The sequence below is a fragment of the Phoenix dactylifera genome, chromosome 13 (genome assembly GCF_051530095.1).
Source record: "Phoenix dactylifera cultivar Ajwa chromosome 13, Ajwa_hap1_PhDact_Kaust_v1.1, whole genome shotgun sequence".
NCBI classification, from domain to species: domain Eukaryota; kingdom Viridiplantae; phylum Streptophyta; class Magnoliopsida; order Arecales; family Arecaceae; genus Phoenix; species Phoenix dactylifera.
Window position 1 is genome coordinate 14,435,698 of NC_143202.1, and position 24,303 is coordinate 14,460,000.

At 40.1% G+C, this 24,303-nt stretch overlaps 1 long non-coding RNA gene across 1 annotated transcript; it reads left to right on the plus strand.

The window, feature by feature from the left end:
• The first annotated feature begins 16,016 nt into the window (after positions 1–16,016).
• Positions 16,017–18,778, plus strand: LOC120105946 (uncharacterized). Its single transcript, XR_015972801.2, has 3 exons — positions 16,017–16,303; positions 17,224–17,718; positions 18,323–18,778. It is a non-coding gene; the product is annotated as an uncharacterized LOC120105946 (long non-coding RNA).
• The last annotated feature ends 5,525 nt before the right edge of the window (positions 18,779–24,303 follow it).

Here is a 24,303-nt window from a genome sequence, read left to right on the forward strand (position 1 = left end):
GTATAGTTCTTGCCAAGGCTTTTTAGGCCATTGACAATATCAGTAAACCTAGTGAACATGCATGTGATTGTTTCATTTGAATCCATTTTAAATAGTTCATATTTATGAGCCAAGATGTTTATTTTGGATTCCTTGACTTGATTCGTGCCCTCATGGGTCACTTCAAGTCTGTTCCAAATTTCTTTTGCAGAATTACAAGTTGAAACCCTATTGAATTCATTACGGTCTAAGGCACAATAAAACACATTCATAGCTTTAGAGTTTAATTGTGCCTTCCTCATGTCATGTTCATCCCAATTCTTTTCTAATTTGGGTACCTTAACACCCTCTACATATGTGGATGGGATGTATGGGCCATTCACTACAATGGTCCACATCTCATAGTCTTGGGCTTGGATGAATATTCTCATCCTAGCCTTCCAGTATGAGTAGTCGGATCCATTGAAGAAAGGGGGTCTTTGGGTGGACTGACCCTCAATGTGAGAAGATCCAAATGGGGTTGTCATTTTGATCTTTTAACTCTTGAGTGGAAGAGTTTTTGGCTCTGATACCACTTGTTGCCCAAATAGACAACCCAAGAGGGGGGGGTGAATTGGGTTTTAAATTAATTTGGATAATTAAACGTTATGGATGATTAATTAAAAACTATTGCAAGTTATTTAATTAATGCTAAGTGCTGTGAGTGATGTGAGAGGAAGAAGAGAAGAGACAATCCAATGCAAACACAGAGTTTTATAGTGGTTCGGAGCTACCCCTTGCTCCTACGTCCACTCCCCAAGTCTCTCTTGGGAATTCACTATAACCCCCTTGGATTACAGCCGGTTGTTTTGCAAGCTCACAACCAAACTTGTTGTTTTACGAGCTCACAACGAACTCGGTCGGTTTTCCCAGGCTCATGGACTAGAACCAACCCCGATTGTTTTTCCGGGCTCACAATCAAACCCTTACACACGTTGGTTTTTAACTTGGCTCACCAACCAACCTTAATCCCCTTGATTCAATCCCCCGATTGAACCAAGTAATTACAAGTTATAGAAAGAAAGGAAAATAAGCTTCTCAAAAGCAGATGTAAAACAATATAATCAAAAGAGGAGTTTAGAAGCCCTCAAACGCTTTTAAGCTGAAGTAGAGGAATGGCTTCTTGAACTCCGGTCTCCTCTAGAATGAGTAGTCGACTTGAATGCAGGAGGAGGAGGCTTTAATTGCTGGGAAGATGTAGTTGGTTGCAGTAAATGCTGATCTTCCCCTTTTTCGTTGAAGAGCACGTTGCAGAGCTTGAAAGCTTGAATGCTTGGAGTGGAATGGTTGTTCTCTTCCTTGCTACAGTCTTCTGTGGCTATTTAAGCCAACCCCCACGGAAACTAGCCGTTACACTGCTTTTTCTGCCCGTTCTGCACACTCTGCGCAGCCTGACAATATGACCGTTGGTGGGTTGGAGTCGACTCGCGCGATCAGGAGTCGACTCGGCTGTAGCGGGAGTCGACTCAAGCTTTTCCGGAGTCGACTCGGCAACTATTCCAAATTTGAATTAAAGTTGTCGTCACGACTGGGAGTCGACTCGTCTTGACCCGGAGTCGACTCGCCAACTTCTGGAGCTGACCTGGCAATTTTGGAGTCGGCTCATCCACTGAAGTCCGTGGATCCAATTTTGAATTTTGTCCACTCGAGTCGACTCGACTGTCCTTGGAGTCGACTCGAATCTCAGAGCCCGAACTCCCGATTCTCTGTCTTTTGGCTCATCCAGTCTTGGAGTCGACTCGAACTTCCTTGGAGTCGACTCGGCTCTCAGTTTCCGAAAGTTGGTCTTCTGCCTTTTGATGTGAAGCTTGTCTTGGAGTCGACTCGAGCTGTCTGGGAGTCGACTCGAATCTCAGAGGCAGTAACATGGTTTTCTGTCTGTCGATGGTCGCACAGTCTCGGAGTCGACTCGCGTATTGCGGGAGTCGACTCGAATCTCAGAGTCCATAAAATGCTCTCTGACCTTTTCTTTGTGTACCGCTGAGAGTCGACTCTTGCTTTCTCTGGAGTCGACTTGCCAACCATCGGAGTCGACTCGCATTCCACTGGAGTCGACTCGAATCTCAGACTCGAAAACTGCTCTCTGACTTTTCTTTGTGTACCTCTTGGAGTCGACTCTTACTACCCTGGAGTCGACTCGTTGAACATTGGAGTCGACTCGCGCACTTCAGGAGTCGACTCGTTGACAGGTTCTGAGATGAGGCTTTCTGTTCTTCTTTCTGTTCTCAGTCGGAGTCGACTCGTACTAGTCTGGAGTCGACTCGAGCTCGTGCCAGTGAACTTGATACGCTTGGAGTCGACTCGTGATACTCGGGAGTCGACTCGAGTCTCAGACTTTGGTTCAGCAGACTTCTTAACTTATCCAAAATACTATGAACCAAATCTAGAGACACTTGGACAGGATTTTCACTGAAACACTCAATTGAATTCATTAGTAATCACAAGATATACTCAAATGCTTTGAGCTCATCAAAATCAAATGGGGTTTTAATCAATCACTCCACAGATTGGTTTTTTCGGTGATAAGGAAGCAGAGTCGACCCTGAGACAGCGGAGTCGTCCCCATGCATAAAGTGCAAACAAGCCGAGACGTCCCCTGGAGGAGCGGAGTCGACTCTCTCAGGGAATTCCAGAGGACATGTTTTTCAGAGATAAAGAAGCGGAGTCGTCCCCAAAGCAGCGGAGTCGTCCCTATTCAAAAAGTACAAACAAGCCGAGACGTCCCCTTAAAGTGCCGAGTCGACTCCAGACAACGTAAAAAGTGAAATCTTGTAGCCGAGACGTCTCTCGTTGAAGCGGAGACGTCCCCGGAGCGCCTGGGACGCGACTGACAGCTTTTCAGAGACCTCTTAAGTGCTTCTCAACAACTCTTCACCAACCAAAAGCTAGATCATTCAAGAGAGAAGTAAGAAAGAAAAGTTCAAGGGAGTGAGTGCATTCAAGTGAAGAAATCAAGTGTTTTCAAGCTTCCCAAGTGATTTCAAGCTCAATCACTCTCGTGCGCTTGGGATTAAAAGCTCACACTCAATCCTACGCGCTCCACATCGGAAGAATCAATAACTCCCACGCTTCCAACGGCAAAAGGATTCTTCCGGGTTCTATTGTTCATAATTGCAATATTTGCTTTTTAGAGCTTTTCCTTTCTTTTGTAAACTCTTTCGTTGTGGTGCTTGTTCCAGTCAAGGGACTTGGAACAAGGGAAAGGCGTCCCAAGCCTAAGTGAAATTGGGGGTTTTAGGGTTTGTTGTGAGCCCGGTGTAAAACAACGAGTTGGGTAGTGAACTCGCAAAACTACCGTACTGTAATCTTGGATTATAGTGGAAATTCCCAAAGGTGATTTGGAGAGTGGATGTAGGAGCAGTGGAAGCTCCGAACCACTATAAAACATTGTGTTTGTGATTGACCTTTCTTATTCCTCCTTCTTTACTTTAGTGCATATATTCGTGTGTTTTATTTTTAATTAGTCAAAAGCTTTTAAAACACCCAATTCACCCCCCTCTTGGGTGACCATCTCTGGGCAACAAGTGGTATCAGAGCCGGTGCTCTGTGTATTTCTTGAAAGACCTAACCGTTTTAGCCAAAGATCTAGATGGCAACACCCTTTAACAATGTTCCTGCCGAGGGGCAAGCAACCAATAGACCTCCACTCTTCAATGGGACAAATTATACCTATTGGAAGACTAGAATGAGAATCTTCATTCAAGCACAAGACTATGCCTTGTGGAGGGTTATAGTCAAGGGACCACAAGAACCATCACACATGGTTAATGGCATTCGAGTTCCCAAACCTGAGGAGGATTGGGATGAGAATGATGATAGGATAGCTCAACTTAATTCTAGAGCCATGAACTCATTATTTTGTTCTCTAGATGTAAATGAGTTCAATAGAGTCTCCACATGTACTTCCGCTAAGGAAATATGGGATAGGCTTGAAGTTACCCACGAGGGTACAAATCAAGTCAAAGAGTCTAAAGTGAACATTCTAGTTCACAAGTATGAGTTATTTAAGATGGAACCCAATGAAACCATCACATGCATGTTTACTCGCTTTACCGATATAATTAATGGTCTAAAGAGTTTGGGTAAATCTTATACTAACCTAGAACTTGTGAGTAAAATTCTCAGGTCTTTGCCGAATGCATGGGAAGCAAAGGTCACGGCGATCGTAGAAGCCAAAGACCTCAACACTTTGGGATTAGAACAACTACTGGGCTCATTGATGACGCATGAGCTCACAATGAAGCAACATGAAGAAGAGTTGCCGAAGAAAAGGACAATCGCACTCAAGGCTACCTCAAGTGTGTGTGAAGAAGAGAGTAGTGAGAGTGAAGAAGAAAGCCAAGATGAGGACTTGGGTTTGATAGTAAGGAAGTTTAAGAAATTCATGAGAAGAAAGAAACCTTTCCCAAGAAAGAAATTTGGAGGGAGAAATGATTGGAAAAAAGAAAAGGAAAAAGAAAGAGATCCAATCATATGCTATGATTGCAAGAGACCGGGACACGTTCGTTCCAAATGCCCTCAACAAAAGAAGTATTTTGGAAAGGAGAAGAAGAAGGCATTGAAGGCAACATGGGATGATAGTGACACATCATCCTCCGAGGAAGAGAAGGAAGAGACCGCCAATTTGTGCTTCATGGCGTTCGAAGACGACGAGGTATGTCAAAACCCAACTATAAATTTTACTTTAGAAGAATTATATAAAGCTTTTCAAGAACTTATGGGTGATTGTAGTATGTTAGGAGCAAAGAATAAAGAGTTAAAAGCCTCCAATCAAAAACTAAAGGAAGATTTTGAAAACCTATTAATTGAAAAGGAGAGCGTTAAAATATTAACACTACTAACCTAGAAATCAAAAATTCAAAACTTAGCATTGAAAATGAAAAGGCAAAAACACTAATTAAGGAATTAAATCTAAAAGTAAAATCCCTACTTGATAATAATACCTCACTTGCACAAAATGTTGAATCCCTTAAAAAAGATAAGGAAGAACTAGTTAAAGAAAATTTGAATCTTAAGAATGAGGTACATAAGTACAAACCAATTGTTGAAAAATTCACACAAAGCTCTGAAAAATTAAATCTTATTCTTTCAAATCAAAGAGCTGTTTTCAATAAAGCCGGGATTAGGATATAAAACTAACACACAACAAAAATACCTAAAGAATTTCTTTGTAAAAGCAAAAAATGTAAAAACTGAAAAACCTACATGCTTTCATTGTGGGAAGAATGGACATAAAGCCTACTCTTGTATTCAAAGAAAGATCCAAACTAACAAGAGTACATTTATGAAAGCTAAAAACATAACTAAAGTATGGGTGCCTAAGGGAACCAACCACACTATCCACGAAGGACCCAAGAAAACTTGGATACCTAAGAGCTTCACATGATCATTTTGCAGGTATGCCTGGCAGCCGGAAACAAAAAGAGAATGTGGTATCTTGATAGTGGTTGCTCAAGGCATATGACCGGTGACAAGAGTCTCTTCGTCACCTTGGAATCAAAAGAAGGAGGAGTAGTCACATTCGGAGACAATGCTAAAGGTCAAATCATTGGTGTTGGTAAAATCTCCACATCATCCTCCTCATTTATTGATAATGTATTGTTAGTCAATGGACTAAAACATAATTTATTAAGTATAAGTCAGTTTTGTGACAAGGGATTTAAAGTATCATTTGAATCATCACTATGCATAATTAGTAGTCCAATTGATAATGCGATCATACTCACAGGACATAGGCATGGAAATGTTTACATGGTAGATCTTAATGATCTCACCATGAAGGATGGCCAATGTCTTGTAGCCATGAATCCCAAAGTCAATGAGACTAGTTGGTTATGGCATCGTAGGTTAGGGCATGCTAGCATGGATTTAATCTCAAAATTAATTACAAAGGATCTAGTCAAAGGACTACCAAAAATAGACTTTGAAAAGAATAAAATTTGTGCTGCATGTCAATTAGGGAAACAAACAAGAAGTTCTTTCAAGTCTAAGAACATAGTCTCAACATCAAAACCCTTAGAACTAATTCACATGGATTTGTTTGGACCCACTAGAACTGCTAGTCTAGGGGGTAAGAAATTTGGTCTTGTAATTGTTGATGATTTTTCACGCTTTACATGGGTTTCATTTCTTGCACACAAAGATGAGTCCTTTTCCGCCTTTATCAAGTTTCATAATAGGGTTTCAAATGAACTCAATCTTAAACTAAAAGCAATTAGGAGTGATCATGGTACCGAGTTTGAAAATCAGTATTTTGAAAAATTTTGTGAAGAAAATGGTATCAATCACAACTTCTCGGCACCTAGGACACCCCAACAAAATGGGGTGGTAGAAAGGAAGAATCGCACACTAGCAGATATGGCTCGTACCATGTTGTGCGAATCGGATCTACCAAAGTATTTTTGGGCTGAAGCAATAAATACTTCATGTTATATCTTAAATCGTGCTTTAGTTAGATCCATCTTAAAGAAAACACCTTATGAGTTGATAAAAAGTAAGAAACCTAATATAAGTTATTTTCATGTTTTCGGTTGTCGATGCTTTATTTTAAACAATGGAAAGGACAATCTAAGTAAATTTAGTGCTAAATCAGATGAGGGGATCTTCTTAGGTTATTCCTTATCTAGTAGAGCATACAGGGTCTTCAACAAGAGAACTCTCGTTGTTGAAGAATCCATTCATGTTGTTTTTGATGAAACTAATGGAGATTCTTCTAGAAAAGAAGAAGATGGTGATGTAGGTATACTTGAAGACCAAATGAAGGAACTCTCCACTCAAGACAAACAACATGAGGATGATATCAAAGAAGATACAAATCAGCGAGATGAAGAAGATCAACCTCCTTCAAGAAATCAAGATCTTCCCAAAGAATGGAGGTATGCACATGGTCATCCAAAGGATCTAATCCTTGGTGATCCTTCACAAGGTATAAGAACTAGATCCTCTTTAAGAAACACTAGTAATTATCTTGCTTTCGTTTCGCAAATAGAGCCTAAATCACTAGAGGAAGCTGAAAAAGATGATAATTGGATGAATGCTATGCAAGAGGAATTAAACCAATTCGAAAGAAATGAAGTTTGGACTCTAATGAAAAGACCCCCTAATGTTTCAATTATAGGCACCAAGTGGGTGTATAGAAATAAACTAGATGAAGATGGAATAGTAATAAGAAACAAAGCTAGGCTAGTGGCCAAAGGATATAATCAGGAGGAAGGAATAGATTTTGATGAAACTTTTGCTCCTGTTGCTAGGTTAGAGGCTATTAGACTGCTTTTAGCATATGCATGCTTCATGGATTTTAAACTCTATCAAATGGATGTAAAAAGCGCATTCTTAAATGGCTATATAATGGAGGAAGTTTATGTAGGACAACCTCCAGGTTTTGAAAATCACTTACATCCAGATTATGTGTATAAATTGCATAAAGCATTGTATGGACTTAAGCAAGCTCCTAGGGCATGGTATGAAAGATTAAGCAATTTCCTAATTGAGAACAAATTTAAGAGAGGAAATGTAGACAAAACCCTCTTTATTAAAAGAAAAGGAAATGACTTATTGCTTGTACAAATCTATGTGGATGATATAATTTTTAGTGCTACTAATGATAGTCTTTGTCAAGAGTTTGCCAAGCTTATGCAGGAAGAATTTGAAATGAGCATGATGGGTGAGCTCAACTTCTTCCTTGGGCTACAAATAAAACAATCAGAGGAAGGCATCTTCATCAGTCAGTCCAAATACATCAAGGAAATGCTGGAAAAATTCAAGATGAAGGATGCAAAGGAAATCAGCACACCCATGAGCTCAAGTTGCAAGCTTGACAAAGATGAAAAAGGTAAAAGTATAGACTGCAAATTGTACAGAGGTATGATAGGCTCTCTACTTTACCTTACTGCTAGTAGACCAGATATATTATTCAGTATTTGTATGTGTGCTAGATACCAAGCATGTCCTAAGGAATCACACTTGCAAGCTGTTAAAAGAATATTTAGATATCTAGTAGGGACATCTAATGTAGGTTTATGGTATTCTAAACAATCTGACATAAACTTAATTGCTTATTCCGATGCTGATTTTGCCGGGTGCAAACTCGACAGAAAAAGCACAAGTGGCACATGTCAACTCTTGGGTGCCAATTTGGTTTCTTGGTTTAGCAAGAAACAAAATTCAGTTGCCTTGTCCACAGCTGAGGCTGAGTACATTGCAGCTGGAAGCTGTTGTGCCCAAGTTCTTTGGATTAAGCAACAACTTGAAGACTTCGGTATCAAAATGGATAATATACCAATTAAATGTGATAATACAAGTGCAATTAATTTAACAAAAAATCCTGTCCAACACTCTAAGTCAAAGCATATAGAGATTAGGCATCACTTTATTAGGGATCATGTGCTGAAAAATGATGTGATGATTGAATATGTATGTACTGAAAATCAATTGGCTGATATCTTTACAAAGCCCCTTTGTAAAGAAAGATTCAACTTCTTAAGGAATGCTTTGAGCTTGTATGATCCTAGCAAATGAATTGAACTTGTATTGCATTGTTTTGCTGCGCAAACTAGTAATCAACCTCAAGGTAAACATAAGTGAAAACATGAATTCATGTAAGCTAAATGACGAACTGTTTGACTTTCCGGAGGATGGTTACCCTCCCTTGGACTCTTCATGGAGATATTTTCAGAGCCTATTTCATAGGTATTCGAAATTTGGTCAAACATTCCTCATTTCAATATTAATAATTCAAAAATTATTATCAAATTATTATAGGATGTATCATTAAGGGGGAGGATCACAAACAAATTCACTCTAAGTTTATCAAAAGAGATCATGTTGATTAGGGTGATTAAACAAAAATTGGGAGAAGAAAGAATTTAGTCTGAAATTTTTCAGTGCCGGAGACGTCTCTGGCAAATCGCAGAGACGTCCCCCCAGGGGAGACGTCTCGCCTTAGTCGTGGAGACGTCTCGGGGACCGAATGAGGGCATTTAAAATAGGTCGAAATAGCTCGAGCCGACCCGAGCTTTCTCCTTCATCCCCGACCAAAATGAAAAACCCTAGCCTCCATTTGCTCTCCACCTCAAACCCTAGCCTCCGTTTGCTCTCCATCCAAACCCTAGCATCCATGGCACCAAAGAAGGCTAGGACGACCCGTGGAAGGCGACCTAGGGTAGCGGCCGACGGTGAGGAACGGCGGGAAGAACCCTCCGCGTCGTCTCCTCCGGTTGCTCCGCCAACCACGACTATTTCCTGTGCAAATCGCACAGTCACGACAGGAAGGTACATAGATTTCTCCTTTTTAGATCATGAGGGGTTCTCTATTGGAGAGAGACTCCGAGCCCAAGGGTGGGAACACTTTTGTATCCTCAATACCTCGACCTACCCCGGCCTAGTTAGAGAACTTTTTAGCAATATGGCCTTAGGGGACCTAGGGTACACTGGATATGTCCAAGGGACATTAGTAGAAGTCAATGAAGATGTCCTATCCACTGTCTTACAAATTCCTAGGGACGGTGAGGCTCCAACCTCACATCCCCAAAGGGAGTCAGCCCTAAATTTACTTTTAGGAAGAGAGGACTGCGGCCCTCTTGATGTTGTCAATTCCCAGGACCTAAATGCAGAGATGAGACTTCTCTTAAGTATTGTCAACCGGGTCCTATTTCCTAAAACCGGTCGCTTCGATTTTGTTTCGGAGCGAGACTTAGTTATAATGCACCACATCCTACTAGGGATCCCTCTAAACCTCCCTAGACTCATGCTAAATTACATTGCCCTATGTCATAGGTATTCTAGGTTTAGTATACCCTATGGCATGATCTTTACCTTAATCTTTAAACACTTCAAGGTTCCCATTCCAACAAATGAACCTGCAAAGCCCTTGAGAAACACCGACTATTACAATGAGGGCACAATGAGAAGAATGGAATTTCATAAGATAGATGGAGTGTGGGTCAAGGTACCAAAGAGAAAAACCCAAATCCTAGAGCCTGAGATCCCACATCATGAGTCTGACTCTCCTCCACCTAGCCACATGGATATCCCTGATATTCCCTCCAGCTCAGCTGGACCTTCCACATCCATGCCACCACCTCCTCCAGTTAGTAGGCCCTCCTTTCTGTCAGAGGATCAGATGCGCACCTTAGCATCTGCCATTTGCCAGCAGATGAGGGAGGAGATGAGATCCATGATCTCCACAGAGTTGGCCCCCATCAGAGCTTCACATGAAGGGCTTCTACAAGAGATGAAGGATATTAGAAGTCAAATTGAAGCTACAACACAAGAAATAATTGGTGTGGGTGCCACCCAAACCATCAGATCATTAGAGCTCAAGGACAGCTTGAAGAGCATTTCCAAGAGTCTTAAAGAGCTAACAAAACCAGATGGCGATGTGAGCACCTTAGTTGCCCAACTCAGAGGAAGAATTGAAATGGCAACTATAGAGTTTGAAGCACTTGTGGCAGGTTTCCACAAGTCACAGGGAGATCAATTTAAGACCCTCATGGATTCCATCAATGCATTCATAGATGCAGCTTGTAAGGTTTATGAACAAAATACAGCTGGTAGGGCCCATGAGCAACGTCGTCGATGAGGGACATTTTGCAGGCTCTTCTTTTTGTAAATCCTAGGCTGTTTTGAAACACTTTTTGTATTAGAAATCAATACTTGTAATGATTTCTTCTTTTGACTATGTACTGACTTCGAAGATTTACAATGACATATGAATGACATACAATTTCTTTTGCAACCCTGTGTACATTTCCAACTCTGTATATGTAAATATGAATGTGCCTCTTGATGTGTCATAAGAATCTCATAACATACATTATGTATTCAAATTTGGCACAACTTATCAAAGCATATGAAACAGGGGGAGCACAACCTGAATATCAAAGGGGGAGTAAAATGAATGCTGAACTCTTTAATAAAGATAACTTGAATATCCTTGAGTGGTTAACTATATTATACTATGAATTGAGTTTTAAGCACCTAATGATAATTTGTCCCCTTCATTGTTGATGACAAAAAGGGGGAGTAGATATTGAATGTGGAGATATTGAAAGGGGGAGTAGATATATAGAAAGAACCAATATGGATATTGAGATATAATTGAAAGGGGGAGTAGATATATAGAAAGAACCTATATGGATATTGAATATGGAATGCAAAATTTATAATCTTACTCCAAAGTTGATTTAGAAAGGATAAAATTGAAGAATATTGACCTTAAGATAATTGCCCTTCTGGAAAAGAAAGGGGGAGTCAAAAAGAATCTAGCTTTCAATTATCCTCAGCATCAATACTTCATTTTAACTTGATTCAAATTCAGTTGATATGCTAAAATCATTTAAGAACTATAAAGATCAATCTTATGCACAAGGAAAGAACTGAAAATTGAATACTTTGAGTGATGCACATTATATCTAGCTCTAATCAAAACATTATACTTGTACATCTGATCAAATACTGTGTATATGTTTAAACTTCAAATTTTTGCATATACTCAGTGTTTTGTCATCATCAACAAGGGGGAGATTGTTGACCCCCTAATGGATTTTGATGAATACAAAACACTAGAGTATAATTCTATTTATCTTAACAATTTAATTGAGGAATTCATGTGTCTTATTAAGAATATTGTTAAGAAATGTCTAGGCAAGTTCCCATAATTTTTATGAATTTATTGAAGAATATTTTGAGTTAAAGAAAACAGATCAGGGACAGCCGAGACGTCTCCGGATAGTTTCAGAGACGTCTCTGGCACAAACAGGAAGAACCGGCACACTTAGAGACGTCCCCGACACCTGCCGAGTCGTCCCCACGTTAGCGGAGTCGACTCTCTCAGTAGCGGAGTCGACTCTCTCAGTGGCGGCAGAAAGGCAGTTTTCAAGAGATATGCGCGAGACGTCCCCACAGTAAGCCGAGTCGTCCCCGCAAGTAAAAAGGAGACCTCCCGAGTCGTCCCCAACATAGCGGAGACGGCTCTCTCAGGGTTTTCCAGAGAATGGTTTTTTCGGTGATAAGGAAGCAGAGTCGACCCTGAGACAGCGGAGTCGTCCCCATGCATAAAGTGCAAACAAGCCGAGACGTTCCCTGGAGGAGCGGAGTCGACTCTCTCAGGAAATTCCAGAGGACATGTTTTTCAGAGATAAAGAAGCGGAGTCGTCCCCAAAGCAGCGGAGTCGTCCCTATTCAAAAAGTACAAACAAGCCGAGACGTCCCCTTAAAGTGCCGAGTCGACCCCAGACAACGTAAAAAGTAAAATCTTGTAGCCGAGACGTCTCTCGTTGAAGCGGAGACGTCCCCGGAGCGCCTGGGACGCGACTGACAGCTTTTTAGGGACCTCTTAAGTGCTTCTCAACAACTCTTCACCAACCAAAAGCTAGATCATTCAAGAGAGAAGTAAGAAAGAAAAGTTCAAGGGAGTGAGTGCATTCAAGTGAAGAAATCAAGTGTTTTCAAGCTTTCCAAGTGATTTCAAGCTCAATCACTCTCGTGCGCTTGGGATTAAAAGCTCACACTCAATCCTACGCGCTCCACATCGGAAGAATCAATAACTCCCACGCTTCCAACGGCAAAAGGATTCTTTCGGGTTCTATTGTTCATAATTGCAATATTTGCTTTTTAGAGCTTTTCCTTTTTTTTGTAAACTCTTTCGTTGTGGTGCTTGTTCCAGTCAAGGGACTTGGAACAAGGGAAAGGCGTCCCAAGCCTAAGTGAAATTGGAGGTTTTAGGGTTTGTTGTGAGCCCGGTGTAAAACAACGAGTTGGGTAGTGAACTCGCAAAACTACCGTACTGTAATCTTAGATTATAGTGGAAATTCCCAAAGGTGATTTGGGGAGTGGATGTAGGAGCAGTGGAAGCTCCGAACCACTATAAAACATTGTGTTTGTGATTGACCTTTCTTATTCCTCCTTCTTTACTTTAGTGCATATATTCGTGTGTTTTATTTTTAATTAGTCAAAAGCTTTTAAAATGCCCAATTCACCCCCCTCTTGGGTGACCATCTCTGGGCAACAAGAGATTGTTGGCGGAGGCCTGAGGGGCCGAGTCAACGTTGGCGGAGGCCTGGAGGGCCGAGTCAGTCCTGCCGCCTGCCAACGTGGATGCGCTGGAGGAGTAGGGTGGGTTATACCACTAGGGGGTCCCTGAACCCACTGGCGAGGCCCTGTCGGAGTCCGGAGTTGGGCGAGGCTTGGTCGGAGTCGACTCGTGGCGCTATGGGCCCCTGCGCTAGTTTAAGGAAATAAAGTTGCGCCTTCAGTAACACCTGCGGGTTTTGGTGTAATGGTAGCGCTTGATCCTGACAATTGGTATCAGAGCCATAGGTCTCGAGTTCGAAACCCAGGCATCACGTTGGGGGGGAGGATTGTTGGCGGAGGCCTGAGGGGCCGAGTCAACGTTGGCGGAGGCCTGGAGGGCCGAGTCAGTCCTGCCGCCTGCCAACGTGGATGCGCTGGAGGAGTAGGGTGGGTTATACCACTAGGGGGTCCCTGAACCCACTGGCGAGGCCCTGTCGGAGTCCGGAGTTGGGCGAGGCTTGGTCGGAGTCGACTCGTGGCGCTATGGGCCCCTGCGCTAGTTTAAGAAAATAAAGTTGCGCCTTCACTAACACCTGCGGGTTTTGGTGTAATGGTAGCGCTTGATCCTGACACATATCAAACTTCTTAAGCATCTCCTTGATGTATTTAGCTTGATTGATGAAGATCCCTTCTTCAGATTGTTTGATTTGGAGCCCGAGGAAATAGTTCAGCTCTCCCATCATGCTCATTTCAAATTCACTCTGCATCAAGTCAGCAAATTCTTCGCAGAGGCGATTGTTAGTAGCACCGAAAATAATATCATCAACATAGATCTGCACTACTAACATTTCTTTGTTTTTCTTCTTTAAAAACAATATTGTATCTACATGTCCTCTAGAGAACTCATGATCTAGTAGAAATTTGCTAAGTCTTTCATACCATGCTCTAGGTGCTTGTTTCAAACCATAAAGTGCTTTGTTTAGTTTATACACATGATTGGGGTATTGATGATTTTCAAAACCAGGAGGTTGTTCTACATACACCTCCTCATTAATATACCCATTCAAAAAGGTACTTTTTACATCCATTTGAAATAATTTGAAATCTTTAGAGCATGCAAATGCTAGTAACAATCTAATTGCCTCAAGTCTAGCTACAGGAGTAAAGGTTTCATCAAAGTCTATACCTTCTTCTTGATTATAGCCCTTTGCTACTAGTGTAGCCTTGTTCCTAACTACAATTCCATTTTCGTCAAGTTTATTTTTATATATCCATTTGGTACCTCTTATTGAATATTCAGAGGGTCGTTCAACTAGGTTCCATACCTTGTTTCTAGTAAATTGGTTTAGTTCTTCTTGCATTGCATTTATCCAATTTACATCCTTTTCAGCTTCTTCTATGTGTTTAGGTTCAAAGTGTGAGACAAATGCTAGATGATTATTTAAGTTCCTAAGAGATGCTCTAGTCCTAACAGGTTGAGATGGATCATCTAAAATTAATTTCTTAGGATGCCCATGAGCATACCTCCAAGCCTTAGTCAACCCATGATCCACAATTGCCTCTTGGCTTGATGATGCATTTTCATTTGGTTTTTGTTCATCTTGTTGTAATGTCATCTCATCAATCTTTTCTTCAAGAATTTCAGCATCATCATCAAGAACAACTCTCTTGCTAGAAGAGATATCACTAGTATCATCAAAAACAACATGTATAGATTCTTCAATAACAAGGGTTCTTTTATTAAAAATTCTATAGGCTTTACTTGTTGTAGAATACCCCAAAAATATACCCTCATCAGATTTAGAATCAAATTTACCTAAGTTATCCTTCCTATTGTTATGAATGAAACACCTACATCCAAAAATATGAAAATAGTTTACTTTGGGCTTTCTATTTTTCCAAAGTTCATAAGGTGTTTTCTTTATAATGGGTCTCAATAAAACTCTATTTAATATATGACATGATGTATTAATGGCTTCTCTCCAAAAATACTTAGGGAGGTTACTTTCACATAGCATAGTTCTAGCCATTTCCTCTAGGGTTCTATTCTTCCTTTCTACAACTCCATTTTGTTGTGGTATCCTAGGTGCAGAAAAATTATGAGTTATCCCCTTTTTACTACAAAATTCATCAAATAGATGATTTTCAAATTCCGTTCCATGGTCACTTCTAATAGCTATAACTGAAGCATCTCTAGCATTAGTTACTTCCTTATGGAATTTCTTAAATACTGAAAATGCTTGATCTTTATGAGCTAAAAACATGACTCAAGTATATCTAAAAAAATCATCTACAATAACAAGACCATATTTGTTTCCACCTAGACTTGTGGTTCTAGTTGGTCCAAATAGATCCATGTGTAGTAGTTCAAGAGGTCTAGAGGCAGAGACACAATTTATAGATTTAAAGGAGTTCCTTGCACTACCAGAAAACAAGCGTATAGTGACGGAAAACTAGTGACGGCCCGTTATCAGTCACTATTTGTGACGGATTAGTGACAGACAGAAATTTGGTCACCGTGGTGTGAACTTAGTGACAGATTAGTGACAGACCAGTCACAGAATACGCGGGTAGGGTGGGCGCTAAAACTTAGTGACCACCGTAGTGACGGGGTATCTGTTATAAAACTAGTAACCGAAATTGCAACGAGACAGTGACAAATTCAGCCGTCACAAAAATCGTAACCTAAGTGTTTATAAATTTTTAAGAGATTATTTTTGGCAGTAACGGATTATTGACAGAAATTTCCGTCACCAAATTTCATTTGTAATTCCAAAAATATTAAAAATATTATTTTTGAGTAATTATAATTAAAAAAAAAGTAAAAAGAGGAAAACCTAAAATGAAACTAAGTGTCCGCCCCCTGCCCAAATCACCCTCCCCTGCACAAATCACCCTCCTCTCCCCCCCTAAACCCTAAACCCTGCAGCCGCCCCCCCACCCCCCATCCCTAACCGCTGCGGCCGCCGCCCACCCCACCCCCCCCCCCCCCCCCCCGATCCCTAACCCCTCCTCCTCCTTCCTAACCCAAATCCAACAAATCCCTAACCGGAAGACCGTCCACGCGCCGCTCTACCTTCCGACCTTCTCTCTCTCTCGCTGGGAGGAGCCATGGCGACATTCTCGTGGGCGTCCTTCCGGTTCCGCACCGGCTGATGAAACTCCTTTATAAGAGCCCGGAGGTTGAGGTTGTGGCGATGGATTGGATTCTGAGGCACCATGGTGTTGGGCTTGGATCGATTCTATTGCTTCTCTTCTCTAAATGCTCTTCGCGGTTAGTTTTTTTTGAAGCTTTCTATCTATATATCTTCTATCGAAATTCATTCAAGAAACTTCAATTTTCAGATAGAAGGAAACGATTAGCAAAAAGAGTTGATCTTGTTCTGAAAATATTGTTATATTTTTTATAACATAAATAAATGTCCTTTTAATATTTTGCATTATTCTCTTATCGACTTTGATTGCTGGCTATCATCAAAAAAAAAGAAAAAAAAACATTGATTAATGATTGCTGGCTCTACCAGTTGCTTGCGCTGTCTGGATTTTGCTATAGCAGTTCTCATTTGATGTAATTGTAATATTTTGTGCCATTTTAATATCTAGATTCCCTTTCTACTTAAAATCTCTTTTGATATTTTGATGTAATATTTTGTGCCAGTTCTTATTCTATTCATTCTTTTGATACTATACGTGAAATTTGGCGATTGCCTTCTTTTGTGGCATGCTGGTCCAGAATCAATAGCTCACCAAATTTGTTAAAGGTATGAGATGGTCTGTTATGGCATAAATAATAAAATAGTAAACTAGACCAGAATTTTTCATGTTCTTCTTGAAGTTCTTTTTTTTCCTGGTACTGATGTTCTTCTAGGAGTTTGATGAGAATTTCTTTCACAACCTCTTTTTACATTGTGGAGGCATATATGATTTTGGTTATTTTGGACAGAGATTCTGTTTCTACATATGTAGGCTGTGTTAAGATGATCTTTCTCATCAAGTTTCTTTAGATGAATTGGTCCTTTTTGTTTTCTTTCATTTGCCGTTTAATTGAGTGAATTTCTATGCTTCTCTACTTGTGGTACCACTCTATGATTGTTTATTATTTGAGTCTGCATGAATATAACTTTTTGGAATTCTAGCTCCATGTATTGACCTTCATGTTGTTATGATTGACTGATTTCCATCTAATGCATATAGGAACAGCTGGAGATTTAATGTAGTTTCTTCTCCAAGAACTGGTGCAAATAATGTTGGCTCTAAATATCAGGATTACTTGAAATTATTTGAGGTTCCTTTCACTCTGGAGGGTTCTAGTCGTTCTTTTTGTGGTTTCTAGTTTGAACATCAAGATTATGGGGGCCATCTGTTGTGTGGCTGCTCCCAGGAAGAAACCTTTGTTTTCCTGTTACAAGATGAGCGGCAGTCATTCTGCTCATAAGAATGCTGGATGCTCCTCTAGATGGAGCTTTCTACGTGGCAACCGAACTCATACAATGGATGTTTTCGACAACCATTCTGAGTTTTCTCATCACAACAGTGGGAATATTGACTCAGAATTTAAGCATCGCATAGAAACAGATCATGAAGGTCTTCTAGCTGGAAAGACACCGGTAGCAGCTTCTCAGGCACTCAGACAGCTGAAGTCTCCTGATTAATTGAGCATTGGTTGTAGCTCCAAAGTGGCTGCTGAAGGTAAAATATTTGGATTGTGTTCTATATTTAGGGAAAACATTCTTGTGCTGAGAAGCTTTTATCTATAGAATTTTCTAATAGTTACATAATGTTTTACAATATGAAGAAATGCTGTTATATATAAAATTTTTACCCCAATTTAACAAAATAGCAGAGCGGCCCTTACCTTTAACTCATGAAAGAATTTACAAATCAGTAGATTCCAGAACTTAGAAGTGATTTTCACTGACGCAAGCTGTGGCATATAGTATGGATTTCTTCTAATCCATACAGCTCATGTCTAGAAAGAGACTGCACGAGTTCCACTTATAAATGTCAAATTATTTCCAGTCAGTTGTTCAGGCTCATCAAACTATGACATGATCCTCTTTATATGGTAAATACTATCATAATCTATCGTACCTAGGAAATTTTGAAGAGCATAGCTGGATAACTAATCATGTTTAATACTCTTCTTAACTTGTTTCTGTAGAATAATAAAGTTTCTGCTGCAATTTTAGTGGATAAATGTTTCATGTTAATGCAATCAATGCTGCATAGAGGGTATAATTTTTCATGCATTCTTTGCATAATTCCTCATCTAATATTCTTATTCTTGTAACAGATGGATCCATCAGAAGAAATTTACGCTTCAATGTGAGCTGGAATAAAATGGAGACATTTATTAGATATTCCTATTCATTCTTTGCTGTTAATTTTCATGATTGATGCTCAATTAAGTTTGCTTTGATTTTAACATTGCATTCTTTTAACCTAGCATAGGAAAGAGACTCCAGTAGATCACAAGTAATTGCACCATGTATTGAGCCATCAATTTCTCCATCTACATCGGCTTCTAAATCAGGCCCATCATCTTTGAAGACAAGCCAAACATCAAGTATGATATCAAGACTACTCTCTGATAACAGAGTTCCACCTGTCAAATCTTTAAATGAGGACTACTCTCTTGAAGGAAGGCAGTCTTTTGTTCTTCCAGGCACTGACTTATCCAATGATGGATCCCAGATTCCCAGGTTGGGTCTTTTGATGTTTGGCCTTCAGTTGATATCTCTGAATTGATGTCCTCTTCCCAAGGAGAGACATGGTCATTTGGAAGCGGACATTCAAGTTACTGCACCAACAAACTTGCAAATTCAAGCACTCAGCTTTCATCAACATCCCTTTTTTCTGATTCACAAATGTGCAGAGTATGCTCAAAGGTATTGAATGATAGATCTTTGTGGAGTAGCCAGAAACTAGTTCTGAACAAAGAGATATCTGTAGTGGCTATTCTGGTCTGTGGGCATGTCTTCCATGTAAACTGCTTGGAAATTATGACGCATGCGACTGAAGTTTGACCCATCTTGTCCAGTCTGCATGAATGGTGAGAAATTTGTATTGAAACTAGTGGAGAGAACTAATTGGAAGGTAAGAAGCAGGATCTCGAGGAGCCAAGTTGCCAGCATTGATGTTGATTGTGATTCTAGTTCTGCTGATCATGCTTCATTATGATTGCTTTTGTCTTAGATGATAGGTCTTTGTATTTCTAGGAGGAATGAAATCTCTGTTGATCTCTATGACATCCTTTTGGATTTTGATTTTGATGGATTTAGAACATGTTGATGCCTATTTTGAATGACATGTTAAATGACTTTTGCGTAATGTTGAATGCCTTTGCTATTAATGATATTATTATTATTATGAGCCAATCAATGTACCAAATATACCAGGTTATTGGAATGTAATCAGTGACCAAATTTGGTTACTGAATTGTTTATCAAGTATTGTGACGAGCAGCCAGAAACTTAGTGATAGGATTTTGGTTACTAAAAATTGATTTTGCTCAGTGAGTTGACAAATTGGTGACGGTAACCTTGTCACTAGGTCAGTGACGGAATTAATGATAAATTTAGTAACAAAAGTTGTGACCATATTTGTGACGACTAAATTTGTCACTGAAGGTTGTGACAGATCAGTGACCAAATTTGTGACCGAATTTTGTGACAAAATCAGTGACCAAGTTACCTCGTCACTAACTTAGTGACTGGTTAGTGATGGAAAATACATAATTTTTTAAATTTTTAATGTTTGGATTTGTAACGGCTTAGTGACGGCGGTTCTGTTACGGAGTTTAGTGACGGAAATCGCCGTCGTCACTAAAAATTTAGTGACGCATGTTTTTGTAACCAATTCCGTGACGGAAGCTCCGGTCACAAATTCCGTATTAGTAACCGGAAACACGATATAGTGACGGGATTGCCCGTCACTATACGCGTGTTTTCTGGTAGTGTTGATTGTTTGCCATATTGACAAGCTTCATAAATTTTATTTTTCTCAAATTTTAGTTTTGGCAAACCTATCACGAAATCTCTTTTAACTAGTTTTGATATTGTATCCATACTTGCATGACCTAACTTACGGTGCCGTAACCAACTTGCATCATTATCCTTAGTATCATTAACAACTAAACAGGGGTTATGTTTGGCAAGATCCTCAAGATCTACTGCGTACACATTGCCACGTCTTATTCCTTTAAATACTAAACTATTGTCAATTGAGTTGGTTATGATGCATAAAGATGGTTTGAACAGAACATCAAAACCTCTATCACACAATTGACTAATGCTAAGTAGGTTATGCTTAAGACCATCAACATATCGAACATTATCAATAAAGGTTGAAGGGGTGATTTGTACTTTACCTATACCAATGATGTGACCTTGGTTATTGTCTCCAAATGTCACAGCACCTCCCTTCCTAGGCTCAAGGGTGAAGAATTGGTCTTTGTCACCCGTCATGTGTCTTGAGCAGCCACTATCCAAGTACCAACAGTTTTTGTCGACCTTGGCTGCAAGACACTCCTACACAAGGAAATCATACAATTTTAGATACCCAAGTTTTCTTGGGTCCTTCATGGTTAGTAATGTTGGTTCCTTTTGGAACCCAAACCCTTTTAATTTTTCCTTTAGCTTTTCCTTTTCTATGATCACACACATTAGCTTTATGTCCTATTGTTCCACAGCAAAAACAGGTTATTTTCTTAATTTTGCTTTCTCCTGCTTTTACAAAGAAATTACTAAGGAGCTTTTGCTTATTTTTTGGTTTATACCCTAAACCAGCTCTATTGAACACAGCTCGTTGACTATTAAGTATCATTTCCAATTTTTCAAAACTATATGTAAACTTTTCTACAAAAGGCTTGTACTTTTCAAGTTCTTGTGCCACCTTTTGTTTTTCTGTTTTTAGTGCATTTAATTCTTTTGTGAAATTATCTCTAATAGTTTGTTTATCCTTTTTAAGTTCAGAAATTTCCTTGATTAGTTTTTTGTTATCTTTAATTAAGGTATTAGTTTTTTGAATTAACATTTGCTTGCTTGTTTTAAGTTCTAAATTTTCTTTAGTGATAAAATCCTTATCCTTAACTAATTTATCGTATTTATGGAGGTGAGATTGATTGGTTAGTTTTAGCTCTTTATTCTTAAGATTTATTGTCTTATATTCATCCATCAATTCATTAAATGCATCATATAATTCATCGAAGGTAAAGTCTAAATGTGTTTCAGATATTACCTTATTGTCGTTTGCCATAAAACATAGGTTGGCCTTTTCTTCTTGTTCCTCATCCGATGATGATGATGATGTATCGGAGTCCGATAGGGTGGAGACGAGGACTTTCTTTTTCTTGTACTTGCTGGCCTTCTTGAGCAAAGGACAGTCTGCTCTAAAGTGTCCCGGCTTCTTACATTCGTAGCATCCGATTCCCTCATTTTCCCTTTTCTTACCTTTATCCTTGTAATAGAAACTTGAGGGGCCTCTCCTTTGATGAAAGGACTTCTTTCGGTTGATGAATTTTCTGAACTTACACACGAGAAGAGCCTCATCATCATCTCCCTCATGATCTTCTTCTTCACTGCCGCTACTGCAAGATAAATCCTTGTTAGAAGAAGTAGATTTGAGAGCTATTACCTTTTTCTTGTGAGAGGATTCTTCTTCGCTGTGTTATTTTATTGTGAGCTCGTGCGTCATTAGGGATCCAAGAAGCTCCTCAAGTGGAAGCTTGTTCAAGTTCTTGGCTTCTTGGATTGCCGTTACCTTGGCCTCCCATGACCTTGGCAAACAACGAAAAATCTTCCTGACAAGGTCACTGTTAGTATAATTTTTGCCAAGACTTTTTAGGCCATTGACAATGTCAGTAAATCTAGTAAACATGCAAGTGATAGTTTCATTGAAATCCATCTTAAATAATTCATACTTATGAACCAATATATTTATTTTAGATTCTTTTACTTGATTTGTGCCCTCGTGGGTCACTTCAAGTCTATCCCAAATCTCTTTTGCAGAATTGCAAGTAGAGACTTTATTGAATTCATTTTGGTCTAAAGCACAATAAAGCACATTCATTGCTTTGGCATTTAGTTGTGCCTTCCTTATATCATTGTCATCCCAATCCTTTTCAAGTTTGGGTATAGTAACACCCTCTATAAAAATTGATGGAATGTATGGTCCATTAAGTATGGTGGTCCACATCTCATAGTCTTGTGCTTGGATAAATATTCTCATCCTAGCCTTCCAATATGAGTAGTCGGATCCATTGAAGAATGGAGGTTTATGGGTGGACTGGCCCTCAATATGAGAAGATCCAAATGGGGTTGTCATTTTGATCTTTTACTCTTTTGGTAAAAGAGTTCCGGCTCTGATACCACTTGTTGCCCAGATAGACAACCTAAGAGGAGGGGGTGAATTGGGTTTTAAAAATATTTGTTGCAATTAAAAGGCTTGTGAGTAACTAATTAAAACATTTTGCAAGTGGTTTAATTAGTTGCTATATGCAGTGGATGAAGGGAAAGTAAGAGACAATAAAGCTATCACAAACACAAGCAAATTTATAGTGGTTCGGAGTTAACCCTTGCTCCTACGTCCACTCCTCAAGCCTCACTTGGGAATTCACTATAACCCCTCGGATTACAGCCGGTTGTTTTACAGGTTCACAACCCAACTTGTTGTTTTACGAGATCACAACGAACTCGGTCGGTTTTTCCAGGCTCACCGACTAGAACCACCCGATTATTTTTTCGGGATCACAATCAAATCCTTACACCGTTGGTTTTAACCTAGGCTCACCAACAAACCTTACAACCCTTGATTCAATCTCCTGATTGAATCAAGTAAGAAACAAATGGTTTGAAAACAAACAGAAAAGGAAGCTTCTTAACAAGCAGATATTCAGCGATATTAATAAGAGAGAAGTTAGAAGCCCTCAAACAGATTTATGAAGATGTAGAGGAGGGCTTCTCGAACTCGGAGTCTCCACGTGAATGTCTAGAAGATTTGATGACTGACGGAGACTTCTTGAATGCTGGAAAGAGTTGGTTGGATGGAGTTTAATGCCTCTCTTCCTTCTTTCACGTGTATTTCCTTTGAAATCCTTTGGTAGGTGGAGATTACTTGTTTTCTTTGAATAGAATGTCACTTCCCTCCCTTGTTACAGTTCTCTATGGCTATTTAAGCCATTCTCCAAGAAAACTAGCCGTTAGACCCCAAGATCTAGCCGTTCTGCACGTTTTGCAACTCCTGACAATGTTTCCGTTGGGATCGGAGTCGACTCGCGCGATCTGGAGTCGACTCGCCTGTTGCAGGAGTTGACTCATGTTTTTCTGGAGACGGCTCGGCAACTGTTCTGGATTTGAATTAAAGTGCTGTCTTGACTTGGAGTTGACTCGACTGAACCTGGAGTCGACTCCCCAATGTCTGGAGCTGACCTGGCACTTTTGGAGACGACTTGTTCTAAGGAATCCAGAGATGTTGCTTTCAAATTTGCTCACTCGAGTCGACTCGGATATTCTGGGAGTCGACTCGGCACTCAGAGCCCGAAATCTCGATCTTCTGTCTGTTGACTTGTGCCGTCTCGGAGTCGACTCGAACTGTCTCGGAGTCGACTCGGCTCTCAGAGATGAAAATAGAGTCTTCTGTCTTTGGGCTTGCGCTGCCTTGGAGTCGACTCGAACTGTCTTGGAGTCGACTCGCCTCTTAGAGACGAAAATACCATCTTCTGTCTTTTGGGTTGCGCTGCCTTGGAGTCGACTCGGACTTTGCGGGAGTCTCGGCTCTCAGTGTCTGAAATTGGCTTTCTGACTTTTAGCCTTGCTTTTCTCTGGGAGTCGACTCTCGCTTCCTTAGGAGTCGACCTGCCAACCATCAGAGTCGACTCGAGTTCTTCGAGAGTCGACTCGGCTCTCAGAGTCCAAAATAGCTTCTCTGTGTTTCTGTCTGTTACTTCCTGGAGTCGACTCGTACTACGCTGGAGTCGACTCGACAAGCATTGGAGTCGACTCGAATTCTTTAGGAGTCGACTCGTTGACAGGTTCTGAGATGAATCTTTCTATCCGGCTGTCTGTTCTCAGTCGGAGTCGACTCGTAATGTACAGGTGGTGTGCTGTCGTAGGCAACCAAAAATAAAACCTATACTTCTAAAAATATATATGTAGTAGTGCGAGTAAGGATCGTTCCCACGGAGAGTATCTAGCCTAGTTTTATGCAACTTGAACAAGGACGGAGGGGGGGTTTGAGTATAATGAAAATAATAAAACAACTAAAGAAGAATTCAGA